The sequence below is a fragment of the Anomalospiza imberbis genome, chromosome 7 (assembly GCF_031753505.1).
Source record: "Anomalospiza imberbis isolate Cuckoo-Finch-1a 21T00152 chromosome 7, ASM3175350v1, whole genome shotgun sequence".
Classification (NCBI taxonomy): Eukaryota; Metazoa; Chordata; class Aves; order Passeriformes; family Viduidae; genus Anomalospiza; species Anomalospiza imberbis.
In genome coordinates, this window is record NC_089687.1 from 2,892,300 (window position 1) to 2,907,310 (window position 15,011).

General features: G+C 37.7%; 1 long non-coding RNA gene across 3 annotated transcripts in view; it reads left to right on the forward strand.

The window, feature by feature from the left end:
* LOC137476784 (uncharacterized) overlaps positions 1-15,011 on the forward strand; it is a 66,534-nt gene that overhangs the window by 32,344 nt on the left and 19,179 nt on the right. For 2 of the 3 annotated variants that reach the window (XR_011000581.1, XR_011000579.1), the window contains exons 2-3: positions 11,334-11,449; positions 12,186-12,278. This is a non-coding gene — a long non-coding RNA (uncharacterized lncRNA). The remainder of the gene's footprint in view (positions 1-11,333; positions 11,450-12,185; positions 12,279-15,011) is intronic. The other variant, XR_011000580.1, reaches the window with a different exon arrangement.

Sequence of the window (15,011 nt, forward strand, 5' to 3'; positions counted from 1 at the left end):
CATTGATTTTATGATGAAATATGAGTGCAATTTTATAAAAATTCTAGCAAAAATACATTTGTTCTTTACTTTTCTAATGCTTCACACAGATGCATGGACACATGTACCTTAAAGGTATGGATGGGAATTTTTCCTATTAAAAAGGAGCTCCTGCAATAGGAGGAAAGGAAATTAATGGAAACCATTTCTTCCAATGCATGTGGCTGCACAGAATTCTGGTGTACTTGTCATGCTTACAGGATGGGCAGAAATCAAGGAAATTTCCTGAAAATTTTCCACTGAGGATCAGGTGGCGATAAAATTAAATGAAAATGCTGCAAAGGAGTGAAGTGTTAATTTCACAGGTACATCTTTGGGAATCACTTTTGGCTGTAAGTTCCAGCTGTGCTCTGGAGTACCAAGCCTTGAGGGTTTCAGCTTCACTTGGTGTCTGTGATTCCACATCAAACACACAATTTTCCAGTGCAGAAGGGTTGGATTTCTGAGTCCAGCTCGTGGCCACTTCCTTTTCTTTTTGCTGCTCATTTTTTTTTTCTGGCCTCCAGTGTTGAAATTTTAACATCCAGTCTGAAAATTCAAGAAGATTCTTTCCATATGATACCAAGAAATAGGATTTAATGCTGAGTCTTGGTGGGGATGCTCAGAGTTGAGAGTCAGGTTTAAATCCTAATCCTGACAGTGTCTCATCTACCAGGGTTCAGTTCTAATTGTTCTTGAATTTTTTTAAATGTGGTCATTCTTTTTATTTAATTAGTACATTTTTATTATAGTAAGAATAATATTTAATTAGTACATTTTTTATTATAGTAACAATTTTATTATTGCTGGTGTTATTTTAATTTTGAAAGTTGGGGATTTTTTTGCATTGTCCTATAAATCTAACAATGTTTATTTAACAAAAAAATAGAAGAACAATGACAAAATTTTAAAACTTAAAAAAAAAAATCCCTAACATTTTGGAAGCATGAAAAACAATACTTCAAAAGAGCAAAGTAGGGAATGTATAAATATTTTTGCAAAATTCTACATCTTTGCAAATACATATCAAGCTAGTCAGACATTTTCTCTTCATGTTTTTAGAAAATGTATCTGTATTTTTGTCTCCCCTCTTATTATAAAAGTAAAATCTGAAGAACTCCATCTTCTATTTCTTCATTCAATGTGATGTTTAATGCAGGGTTGGTTTTTTTCATGGATATTGTAGCGTTTTTTATGAGCATCTGCTTTCATCCTTTATTGTCCTTTCTACGAGTAATCAGGTTTGGACCACACTGTAAAACACATTATTATGAAATTTTGCAGTTATAAAGGGCAGATTCTTCCTGCATTAGCACAATAACCACTCCGTGCTGTAATTTACTTTAGTAAATGGCTCCAAGTAAGTGAAAAGTGCAAAAATTACAGTTACAAACCCTTTCTTATTAGTATTATTTGTGACAAACAGCTGCTATCCTTTGCAAAGGCTTTGGAATAATAATGATGATAAAATCAAACTTGAGGAAAATGCTTTTTTTCTTTCCTACAAGGCACTGTTTGTGTTCTGTTAGAGGCTGTTGGAATGTTCAGACAGTTTGATATAAATGAGGAAAACCATGGAATGACTTCAGTGGTCTTTGGACTGGCACATAATTAGTGTTTATATGAGGAATCATTTTGATATTGGGAAATGCTGAAAAGTAAATTTGTATTCCTAGGGCGAGGGGTTCCTCTTAGAACTAAATATCTGAGGGAAACTTGCTTTCATAACCACTTATCACTGTACTCACTGAAATTTCTGTGCTGAATGAATGAAAATTTGAGATATTTAGTAAATTCTGAGGATCCAGAAGGTCTGAAATAGATAATAATTGTTCTGTTGGCAAACAAGGCATTTATTTGATGTTCTAAATTATGGAGGCTATTTTAAAAATAGTGGTAACTCCATTGTTATTGTATTTTCATTGACACATTGTTTAATCTTGCTTTGGCAGAACAAATCTAATAGGGCGCAACTCTTTCCTCTCTTCATCAAAATTCCTGGATTTCCAAGATCCTTCCAAATAACAACGGAAACATTTCATAAAAATGTACCAAACCATGAATTTTGAAGTCTGTGCATGCCATTGGAGATATTTTAGGTTAATTATCGACTATTTAAATTAAAATATGTGGTATGTGGTGTATACATTTGGATGCCTGGCAAAAAGGAAATGGTGATTTTAGGAAGTCCCAACCTTGTTCGAAAATGCCAAAGTGCTTCTAAATCTTTAAAAAATTAGTAAAAGGTGTTTTATGACAGGTCTCTTTGGCCTGGAGCCAAAGCACACTATGAAGGAAGAGTTGGAAATGACTCCCACTCCTTCCACTCTGTTTCTTTGCCTTGCATTAAAATTAATCGTGTTTTTTAAAAAAATAACACGTCAGACATTTCGTGGTAAGCCCCAGTTTTTACTCATCATGTGTCCAATGACACCAAAGTGATATCCCAGCCCACGCTGGCGCCACGATGCCCTGCAGGGGTGATGGATGAAACACTGGCATGGAACCTGGATCTAGAGCTGGCAGTTCGTGGGATCTGGGTGTCAGGATGACCCCAGGAGTGTAAAAGTCCTTGTTCTTCCAGCCCACGCAGCCAAAGAAGGAGTCTGAATGCGCAGGGTCAGATTCTCCAGGTTGTTTATTTTCCCTTATCTGTCACATTCTCTCTCTGCCCTGCTGAGCTCTGTCCAGCAGGTCGGCCATGGCATTCTGTCTGCCCTCAGGCAGTGTTCCCATTTTATACCAAAAACTCTGTGTGCCATGTTTACAATAGCGTGCCAATATCTGTCATTTCTGTTGGACAGTGTGTCTGTACCTTAAATCAACAGAAAAGTGTCACCATCACAGGAAGACATGGAGGGCAAGGAGAAGGACAAGAAGGTCAGGACACGCCCAAATCCCTCCATCTTGTCCCCCTGAACCCCATTCTAAAAACCCCAAAATTCTACTTCTTCACCCTGTGTTAACTACCACACCACTCAAACCCTTGTGGCTTGTAATTCCTCATACAAAGCTGGCAGCTTTTTCCACGGGCTGAAATCAAAGCCACAGGTGTTTCTGACTTTGTGCCAAGATCTCTGAGTCCCCTGCCAGGGTCTGGAGACAACCAGGGCAGCCAGAGGGATGTCCTGGACTCTGACAGGCAGTGACAAAAGGAAACACAATTTCACATCCTCCATGCCACCCTGCCCACCCTGGTTGCTCGGGGTCATGTCTGCCCAGTACATTCTCATTATTTCCAATGGAACATCCTAATGTTTCCTAATTTATGGAAACCTACCAGAGTCCCTCAGTGGAGGTGTTTTGTGCTTTACACAAGAGGATTTCTGATATGACGTTTTTGTTACAAAGGAAAACCTCTAAAATGATTTACCCTGCTCATATCTAGAAGATAGGACAATGCTCAGTTGAACATGAGGTCATTTGAATGATGATATTAGGTGCTAGATAAACTTAAAATATATCCTAGCCTGCAAAAGCTCTCAAATAATCAGTGCATGAGTTGAGTTGTTTTTGACTTGTCTTTGACTGGTTCTAAGAATTACATATTGTGTTTATAAACTCCCAGGGGAGCCTTTGGGTATGAACTGTCCTTTACATTTTCACTTATCCAGCCCAATATTCCCCTTCCCATCGTGTCTGCTTGGCTCCAAGCTCTTCCAGAACTCAGCAGAAATGTTCTCTGTCAGACACAGGCAGAAGTTATCACACCCCTGAGGAAAGCTGAGCCTTTGTGTTCCCACAAAGTCCTTCCCCCTTTCCCAGGGGTGCTGAAGTGAAAATTTCTGATTTCTTCCCAGCTGTTCCTCCCTCTTTCTCCATTCCTCAGCACCAGGTTGGAGATCTCTGCCTTTTGACCTGATTAATCTTCTCTCCTCTCCAGAAAAAACAAGCAGCATACCTGGAATATTCACTTTTCTTTTCTGCGTGTTGGAGCCTTCTGTCTTGCTCTTTTTTGTCAAAGGCAAGGAATTATTTTTTCTTTTTTTTCCAACAAATAATAAAAGCTAAATTTCTGCAAAACTGAAGCTCCTTAATTGTCTCAGAGCATTGCAAAACATTTTTTAACTTGGCCATGACATGACTTTGTCACACAAGTTCTGCATTTCTGTACATGTACAGTTTTCCGTACTTGTCTTTGTGCCTATTTTTCTTTGAGATAAGTAAATCTACTTTTCTAAGAGATTAATTTAGGTAGAATATCCTCCTATTTTGCATTAACCATGTAAGAAAGAACAATGGCTTCTACAACCCCAACAATGTAGCTTAATTCCTTGTCTAAAAAAATTAGTTTTGTCAGCACAGTTTGCTTCCAAATTTACTGTAAACGTGGAAGTGGATTTTTTAGGGATACCTTCTAAGGTGGTTTTTTTGTTTCCTTAATTTTCCCACCTCTCCTCAATACCAGGGAGATTTTTTTAGGACACTCGGTGATGTATCTGGTAGCAGTCTAAATTGTGATTAGCCAATGGAATTCTGCATTTCCATTAAGGCTGAAGCCCAGTGTCCCTGAGATTTATATCCCTGAATCTCTCAATTGATTTATAACCTGGTAATCCTTTTATCCCCATTTATATGCAGCATAACTTGACATAAGTGCTCCAATGTCTCCATTAATCGAATTCAAGAGTGTTGGACTGAGAAACTGGAGTAAAAACTTTTAGGCCCTACTGTAAATACACTTTGTGTCAGGGGAAGGCAGGAGGGCATATGTCCTTGAGTTGAGCTTTATGCGAAATGAAGGAGAAAAAAAAAAAAACTAACACCTTTTCATGCTATATTTGGAGTAGTTTTTGTGGTAAAAATATATTAAAATATATATATATTATGCCTGTTCCTCAGTGGATTGCAAGGCTGCAGGGAGATATCCACATGGATTTCCTGGTTTGTGGTGCACAGAGGACAGTCTAGGTCCCAAACACAGGGTTTTCTAGGGCTGCTCAAACCATTGGAATAACCAGGAATGATGTGTCTGGATTTTGAAAAACATCCCTGGAAACCAGTTGACTCCCTACTTGCTTTTGGAATGTGTCTGCAGCTGTTAGAAATGAGGAAGTTTCCCTGTCCTTCCCTCCAAACCTTGCAATATGAACATTTCTCTTGTTGCAGAGCACACGGGCGTGAAGTCCCCACACTGCTAATTTTAATTTTGTGATGCGAAATTTAGCAGTTCCAGCAGCTTTGCATTATTAGTTCTCCTTCAGCGTGGACACAGGGATGAGATGAAAACCTCTCCTAGAAGCAAATCCGTGGAGTTTCTCTGGAACAAAGGCTCCAGCCCCTTTCCCAACCTTTCCTGGCCACGTCCACAGAGGATGGGGCAGCCCCCAGCCACACTTAAATCAAATCTGTGGCACAGCAAACCAAGGAGATATTAAAATATATTTATTATTCATTATTAGTAAATTGCCTGCATGTTGTTTAGTGGAGAGTGGCAAACTTACAGTTTTGTTGACTCATGGAAAGTCTACGGTGTGGTGTCCTGCAAACCCCAAATTTGTATTTATAGCATTAATTTTAAAGCTCCGTTTAAGCAATTACATCTGTGCATTAATGAAAAAATGCAGAATAAAGGTAAATGTTGCAGAGTGCTGGAAATCTGCTGGTTGGAAACACCACTGTGTATCTTGAGACTGAATGCGTTGCTGGGACAGAACCTGATTTAACCCAGAAATTTGCAGGTGAGACTGTGGAAGATAATGTGTGCCACTACTGAAGATGTGTTAATAAATTATAATTCTGAATGCTGCATGCATCCCAATTGCCTCTTTAGTAAATACTTAACACATTAAAGTCTGCCAGGAAATCAGATGAAATGAAACCAATTTAATTCCTTAATTTGTATTATGTTATGCAATACTACATCATGTTGAGGCCATAGAAACAAGAAATTGATATTTTCTGAAGTCGATCTCCTGTTTCTCAGCACTTTGTTAATGTGCTGCTTCTCCCTTTAGGGACAGAACGATAAGAAAACTTTCCATATTTTGGGTGTAATCTCATTTTATGCTGTGGGAAGAAAGGAGGTGTAAATAAAAAAAAAGAGGGACATCATTCTTACCCTCCATTCTTATCATGAAATAACTTTACTGCCAGAATAATTCCAAGAACTTGCATTAAATTCCAAGAACTACTACTAGATTTTTATATTTAATGCTAAAATTCAACGTTTTCCCATCCTGCTTAAAATTTGCTGTGAGCACTTGGGATGGTGGAGTTGCTTAAAATGAAATATGAAATATTTCAATATTTCAAATACACACATTGTTAATCAGGAAATATCTGGAAATAAAACCAACTGACCACAACCCATGAGGGAGAAATACTTCTCTGCTCACTCAGGTGTGGGCTGAGCAGAAAGGCCAGGAGAGGTCTGGGAAGTGTGATGGTCATCAGCACCAGCATCATCAAAAAAGCTAATTAGCCTGAAAAATAACCACGTGAAGGTTTGGGTGAACATTTTTGAAAAGATAATTCCATGAAATTAAGGGATAGGTTGAAGAATGAGCTATTTGTGAACATTTAAAAAAGTCCTTAGTGATTTTCTGAATTTTGAAGGAAACTGAGTATATTTTATAAAATTCTCGAGAATTCATTTGAAAAGCAAAAAAAAAAAAAAAAAAAAAAAAAAAAAATTAATACAACAGTTTTAGATTTCCTCTGTAGTGAAGAGGACTGGGACTGGGACCTGATATGGGTCTCAGCAAACAAAGTGAGAAAGGAAAATGAAATCGAGCCTGGGATGACCCTTTGGTTGTTGGGTTCAGATTTTGGAGGGGAATGCCAAAAACCATTTATTGGGTATCTGATATAACCTGGTAATAACTCAAGAGGCTTTTTTTTCTGAGTGAAACCAGGAGAATTTTTCTGGTCCTGCCTAAAGGGAAAAGAATTGGATTTGCAATACCCTGGACAAAAAAAAAAAAAAAAAAAAAAAAAAAGGCATTGCAAAAGATTTAAATATTACCTTAATTTTCTAAAAGCACTTTTAATATGCTTTGTTGCTCCTAAACCCATCTGAGTGACTGTTTAATGATTCATAATTTGGTTTTCTAGTCTCTAAAAGAAGCCAAAGTCAAAAGAAGAACTGCCTTCTGTGTTTTGGCTGTGAGCTGTGTAAAATAATTGACTGTCTGCTGAAAAACTGTCTTGTCATATTTTGTAATAAAATAATATTTTTTGTGCATAACTTGACCTGTCCTAGTGAGTTATGCTGCTCATTGTTTCACAGTAACAATTTCCAATGGGGTTTTAATAATACTCCTGCTTTGCCATCTTGTACGATGTAAGCTGTTACATTCAATTTGTGAGGAAAATATTCAGGTATAAAACTGGATAATCTGTATCCCTTTAGAATCAAAAGTCACTTTGCCAAAATATTTTAACACATGAAATTGCTTCTTAAGAGATGTTTGCTATGATAAAACGGCAGAAAACTACATTTCCATTATAATTATAACTGACTAGTGGTGCTAAGTTTTTATAATTTAAAGGTATTCTCAAATCTGACAGCTCTTCCATGTTGAATTATGCATTTCTGGCTCTTAAATAGTTCTGCTGGCATGAGACAGCTGAGATGAAGTTGTCTTTCTAAAATAATTGCTCCATGGAGCATCCATTATACCTTCAGAAAAAATGTATTACTTGACTTCTACAAATTATAGACTAGCCTATAATGGGTATTTTTGACAGCTATTAGCTTTTTTAAAAAAAAGAAAAACCTGAGCAGTAAAATGAGTATTGATATCACTCTGCCGTGTCTTGCATGTTAATACCAACCTTTTCTGTGCTCCTTTTCTAAAGCATGATGTAATCATTAATTACAATAATATTGATGTAATTGCACTCATCCCAAGCTCCCTCCTGTAACAGCAATGTGTGATTTTTTTTTTTTTTTTAGAGTAGTACTCAACCCATATTTCCTCTTCTTGGAAAAAGTAAAAAAAAAACCCAAACACTTAAGCAGAAAATTCTCTGCTGTATTTTGACATCATCATTGCTCAGGATGAAAATATCTGGGAGGTGAGTGGAGATTTGGACCTTTCCTGTGTGTAATTGTGCTGTGGTTCTTGGGACTAATCTCACCTTCTAAAGTCATGCAAGAAGAGGCAGGACAAGAGGTTCTGCTGCCTGAACCTCCTTTTTTTGGATGTTCAGGCACTTCCAGCAGATATTTCTGCCTGCAGCAGCCAGCAGAGCTCGTGGATTTACCCCTTCAGATCCAGCTGTAGTGCTCTGTCAGTTTGTGCTGTGTTGATGCTGGCAGTTCCCAAAATGTTAAAAGTTCCTGGGGTAGGGGGAACAGAAAAACCCACTGAACATGCTCAATAAGGTGAATTTTCTATGTTAAATATATATTGTTCATATTTTATCTTGTATCTAGGAAGTGATGTAGCCAAAATATAACAACACAACTGCATGAAAAATAGATGAACACTGTCATAACAGCAGCTGAATATATTAATTTACAGTGGTCTTCACCACAAAAACAAGGGGTCCTCCAAGATTCTCTTCACTCTGGCCATTGCACATCAGTCCTGTGGGGTGGAACAGCCGGACTGAGGCTGATCCAGATTTCTGGGTTTTGTGTATTTGGTGCCTGAGTGAGAAGTGTGTGTCTGCGAGGCTCCAGCATCTGTTGGTGTGGGGAAACAGGAGGGAACAGAAGGTATGGCTGGGAGGATTATTCCTGCCCTAGGACTATTCTGGCAGAGGCTGGATGCTGCTACCAAGTGTTGGTCTGTGCTAAACCCTTTCCTGTGCTCCTGGAAAAGGCTTTTCTGGGTAAGAGAAACTTGGAGCAAAGGGTGAAACCAGATTAATTGAGGAGAAATTCACTCCTGGGTTCAATTTTTCCCATGTGCTGAGAACATTTGAAATTTAAAAATCCCAGTCATGAGGTGCTGGTAAGCACATGTGACTTTAGTTCCAGTGATGCACAGAGACAGCAGGTAAAAATAAAAGATAAAAGATAAACTCGTGTTTGGACCTGCAGCTCTGTGGGAAATGGGTTTATAGAAAATTTTTAAAGTTTGACAGAAGGTTCATATAGTGTGTGTTTATATGTAAGCTTTGAGATAAGAAATGTTGATTTAGAAATGTTATGGAATAGGATAGATGTTGTTGAGAGAGAAGCGGAATTAGAAATAAGTTTTAAAGGTGGTTTTATAAATAAGATTAGATATTTTGGAGGAATAGAACTATGAAAGATTTATTGTATTCGGACTCATGAGGGGTAATTTTGGATTATTGGCTTTAAGGCCTTTACAGCACGGTGTGGCAAAAGCTGATAGGCCAAGAAACACTTATAATATATTGTAATTAGGAAATAGTTGGCTTCTAATTGTAATAACGTAAATTATAACATCTGTATTGTCTCACCCTTCATATGAAACTAAAAATAAAATAATTTTTTTTTTAAACACCTCTCAGTTACCCCATCTCTAAATCAGAAAAAAACCTCAATCTGACACAGCTCCTTCCAGTGTCCTCTGGTTTCTGGTCGCTATTTCAAATGCCCAAATCAGCTCGTGAAGAGCAGCAAGAAAAAAAAAGCCCAGACTTCGTTGTCCAGGTCAATATTTCCCTTCTCCCCAGAACAAGGCCACTCCACATGCTTTGAAATAAAGTCATAATTGGGAATATTCTCAACTGCAGAACTGCTCAGTGTTGATGGAGCAAACCCCAGGAATTCCACTGAAATCTCACAGAATAGATGGCATGGTGCTGCAATCAGGGCAGCACAAACCATGTTTAGAAGCACCACAATTATTACACAATAAATCATGCAGACCCTCCAGAGATGGTTTTACCAGAGATTATGGGCTGCTTTGGATAGCCATTAAGGACCTATTAGTTGCCCAGCTGGTCCATCCATAACTTTCAGTAATGCCCTCTCTGGAGCATTATTTTCTTATCATATGATATCTGTAGTAAGGGAACTTGGTAAGCTTTCAACTCAAGACTGTTGAAAGAAAAGGTAGCCTTGACATCTTGGCTATTTTATAATTAATATCTTTATTATACTTTTGACCTGAGTTTTACAGTTATTGGAGGAATAAATCAATGTATTTGCTGAGATTTATGTATTATTTTGTTTGTTTTGCCTTTTTTTTTTTCTTGCTCTCCATTAGGTAATTTCTGAAGTAAAAACCATGATATGTATCCCCATGCTAATAGAAATCTGCTGGGCTAAATACAAAATAGATAACGAGTTCAGAATTTGGCACAGTTTTGTCAACTGAAACAAAAAATTGGTGTAGAATCATAAAGCCCTGTGTTGGTGAGTTTTCCTTCAGCAGGAATGGTTGAAAGGTTATCACCTCCTGAGCACACAGTGCAGAAAATTTGATTACAAATTTGGAAAAATCAATATTATTGTTTCAGAGCCACGAGCCAGTATCCTGTTACATGAGGGTCTGCAGAAGAACAGCCCACAGTTGAATAAATTTTGACTGCTACAACTTTTAAAACAAGCTGGGTTTTTGAATTGAAGCTCATTAGAAATTACATAAAACTGACAGAATTTACACCTATAAAGCAATATTCTTCATAGTTTTTGGTATTTGTGAAGAGATTTTTTGCAGCCTGATCTTTTGGTAGATCAGAAGTCTTTTGATTCCCATTCCATTCTCTTATCTGAGCATGAGAAATTTTGGATTCAGTTGTGAGAGTGCCTGAAGTGGTTCAGGTGACCTCTTAAATGCTGTGACATGGATCTGATTTCACTTGCAGTCATTCACCCAATGTCTGATTCCATCTTGAATAAATATGTGGAGCAAATGTTATTTTCTACTGCCTGTAAAGCAAATTTTTGTAGAATGATGTTCACTATGTAGTTCTGTGAAGAAATTCTTTTTACTGCAGTGCAAGAAAAAGCCATTCTTCTAAAAAGTTGGTAAGATAATTAAAATAAGAACCTGAAAATGCATTCTTGGCATGGTTGCACTGTTGCTAACACCTTTAGAAATGATATAATCTATATTCTACTGGTCCGATGGATGCAGAATGTTGGCACCATACATGGAATTGAGGAATAACTGAGGATATAAGTGCATTCATAAATAAGCTGTTATACTTTGCAGGTTGCTTATATAAAATAATAGAGAACCATTAATGCTTTTCTAGTTTTGAATATTTCATATAATTTTGCATCTACTTTACAAAAGAATAAATGGCTGCATACAGTGAAAGTCAGTGAAGATCCAGGACCATGAGCATTTCCAAGCACAGAATAATAATTTTAGAAGTGGTATTCATGCCATTAATTAGGAAAAGTGCGTGGAATTTAAAGTTTGTTTTATTCTTTGCCGTAGGTGTAAAATCAGGGCTGTTCTAGGCCAAGTGGGCTGTCAAATCCTTTAATCCTGGGATAGCAGAGTGTACTTTGTGTGAGTCTGAGATTTTCCCTGGCCTGCACAGCAGCTCCGAGGTAATGTGTGGGATGCAGCTTGTCACCGTTTTATTACCCAAAAAAAAAAAAAAATCAAGAAACGTCTGATTAAGCCAGAGAAAAGTTACTGCATTATTGAAGTCGGTGAATCATTTTTTTTTCCTTTCCTATGGTTTGTCAAATTTCTAAAATATTATATTTCTCTTCAGCTCGAGCTGCATACTGTGTAGCTCAGAGATAATCCCTATGGTCTTGGCATATGTTACTTAATTGTCTCAGAAGGAAATACCATAAATACCATGCTGTCATCTCCCATGGGCATTTGCTCATCTGTCACAGTGGGAGCTCCAGACTGGGTGAGGTGCTCTAAGACATTTCTTAAACTATGTAAATCACAGCCATTTCTCCTTCCTACCTCCCAAATGGTCAATTATGTATAAACATGTGTTAATAAAAATTTGCTTCTTTTGCCTCCGAGGTACACACCCAGAAAGCTAAGGATGATAAACCATAAAATGCCATTATTATGTGATTCAACCTATGACATAAATTACTGCTTTAAAATGCCAGCATAGATAGGGAAGTCTGGACCCAAAGTAGGAGCAAAACAAAACCATCAATAAAAGTCATTAAAGAAACAGGAGAAGGTTTCTGTCTCTCTCTTTTAAGGCAAGTGGTTTGTACCTACCTACGGAGAGAAAAGCAATTAGAAGATGATGCTGAAAGTGTGCTAAAGGCTATTTAACACATTTGCTGCTTAATGACCTCTGCACAGGTTCTGCTGCTATAGGAGAGAGAAAACAGCCCAAATCCAAGGGATGCAGACCACTGCAGTGGAAATTGACACAACCAGGTAACAGAAAGACAGGTAAAAAGGTGCCCTGTGTATGGCTGTATCAGTGAATAACCAGGGAACCCCAAGAGGTGGAAGGAAAACACCTCATATTAAAATAATCCATGTTTTTGATGTGGTTTTAGTCTCTACACCAGCCCACGTCAAGCATCCCTTACTTATCAGAAACTTCTCTCCCTCTCTAAATCCTTCCTGGGCTGTGCTTGCACAGGTCATCATGGGCATTTTGAAACAGAATCTCTGCTGGGATTTACACTCATCCACATTTAGTATATAGCCAGTCAATAAGGTATTAAAACTGATACCATGGTATTGATTACTGTTCCTTAAATATCTTAATGGTGAAGCATTTCTGATGGGCTGAGAAATTGGATTGGCCACATGTGTTGCTGCTCTAGCCATGGGGAGTATGGAACTAATGTTGGGTCAGTTTATGGACAGTTTTATATTATTATTTTTTTCCTGAGGTACATTAACACTTGAGAAACAGGTGTGGATAAGCCAAATATCTTCAGAGCAACTCATCAAGACACAATTTCAGAGGCAAGGTAAGGAGGATATTGCATAGAAATGTTGCAAAATCTTGGTCTGAAAATCACTTAGAAGAGCTGAGGTTGAGTCATTTGTAGGAAAAATGGGGCAGTGAAATTTCTCTGAGTGAGGAGAGACTTTCCATAGCTTTTGTTAAAAGTAGAAGGTTTGAGCTCTGAAATGACGGTTTAGAAGTGGAGGAGCAGAGCATCACACCAGGAAGAGATGGAGCCAGGATGTGTCACTACCTTGGAACTGACTCCTTTTTCCAAACCTGCAGTGCAAATCTGACAGGCTGAGCATGTAGGAAATCCTCTTTCTCCCCGTTCCCAAACAGCAGCAGCTCCACTCTGAATTCAGGCTTCTGTGCTGGGGGTTGCTCTCTTTTACCTGAGCCCTTAGAAAACTTTTACAATGCAAATAAGTTTTTTTTTCACCAGAGTGCTATCATTTGGAAGAGGAGGGGGGGATTGGAAGTGGAGAAATTTAATTTTTTATTCCCCAGTCATGTTTCATGGCTTAACAAGCCTAAATGTGTTACTCTTTATTTTGTGGTAAGAGCTCTGTGAGATAAAGATAAAAAGGATAACTTGTTGGAATTGTTGTTTTTTTGTTTTTTGGGTTTTTTTTTTTTTGTTATAACTTTTTGGTCCTACAGGGTCAAATAGTTCAAATTATGATGAATTTTTAGGTTTCTCCTTAAAAAAAAAAAAAGCTCATTGTAATATGAAGCATTTGACTTTATTACCATTTATCAAAACTGGCTTTTGGCAGCATTTTATCACCACCAAACTCACTGGCATATAAAAATACCAATACATGGTATTGTTCTGTGAAGCAGGGGGGGAAATGGGATGGGAGGATCTCTTAAATCACTTGAAAAAGTGTGGTTTTTTTTTTTTTGTTGTTGTTTTTTTTTTTTTTTTAATTTTCCAACCAAATAAAATCAAAGCGGCGCCATTCAGGTTTCTGTAGCTGAAGGCCATTGTAAACCCCTGTTTTCATGGGGTTGTAGATCGTTACTAAGCCATTAAAAACTAAACTACCTTTAAAAGTGGTGTTTTGTGGAGGGCGCAGCTTGGGAAGGGGAATGGGCTGGCAGGTTTTTAAATTAGGAAAGATATTTGTCAGTTAAAAAGGTCAGGCAGCAAACATTTATTTACACTGCTCACTTTTAAGGCCATTGCATCTTAGTGTTCAAGCCTCTATACATGAGGAGTTTTTTAAAGTGTCCATTTGTCTTTTTTGTTCCCAAAATCTAGTTTTGTGGGAAGGCATTAACTTAATAGTAAGATTTATTATGTCCTGATTGCACACAGACATGAGCTTATGCACAATTTTATATACTTGGAATTTTACCAGGGATGGAGGAAAGCTCCATCCATCCCTGCTGCTTGTGTGGGGCTGGAAAAGGAACATTTTTCCACCCAGAACCTTTTTGTACCCGGAACCTTTCACTCTATGATGACCACTAATATCTGCCATTGCAACTGCGCTTTAATTACGGTAATAATGAATTGCCATTATTTTATTGCATATCCATGGTTTGGTTTGCTCAAGTGTCTGCAGAGAGATCCACCAGTTTGTTAATACTGTTTTCCAAACATCCCTCTGACTGTGGAACTCTTTTCTCCATCATTTTATAGGATCTCATAAAATCTTATTCTATCCTCTACATAATTATGAGCCCTGCAGATGCAGTTGGTACTGTAGTGCAAGCAGTATATTTTCTTGTGAAGTAGGTGAGGTGTTATATGTACTGTGGGAGGAGCAAACATCTTGAGAATTTTATTGTGTCACAGTGATGTAAAATTATTGAACAGGATTGTCTGAACACAACATTTTCTACGTGTGTTCCATGTAATTCTAATTTTCCATTTCAGTCATCTGCCCTATCTTGTCTAACAAGGAACTTTTATTCTGCCTTTCAGTGGCATTATTCACAGAATTCCTTGCAATTCAAAGAATTAAATCACCTAAATAATGACACTTCAAAATGAATAAAAATAAGGGTGGTGAAGAAGGTCCTCTGAACTGGGTATCTGCTTATGGGATATTCATTCCTTAACAGGGATGCAAATTGCATCAGCTATTCTGTGACCTTCAAATCCTAATTATTCTCCTGTAGCAATATGCACCTGAGTTTTAAAATGAAAGTATAAAGTGTGTGGCCTTGTGATTGGAGAGGAAAAGTGTCACTCTATCACTAATTTGCTA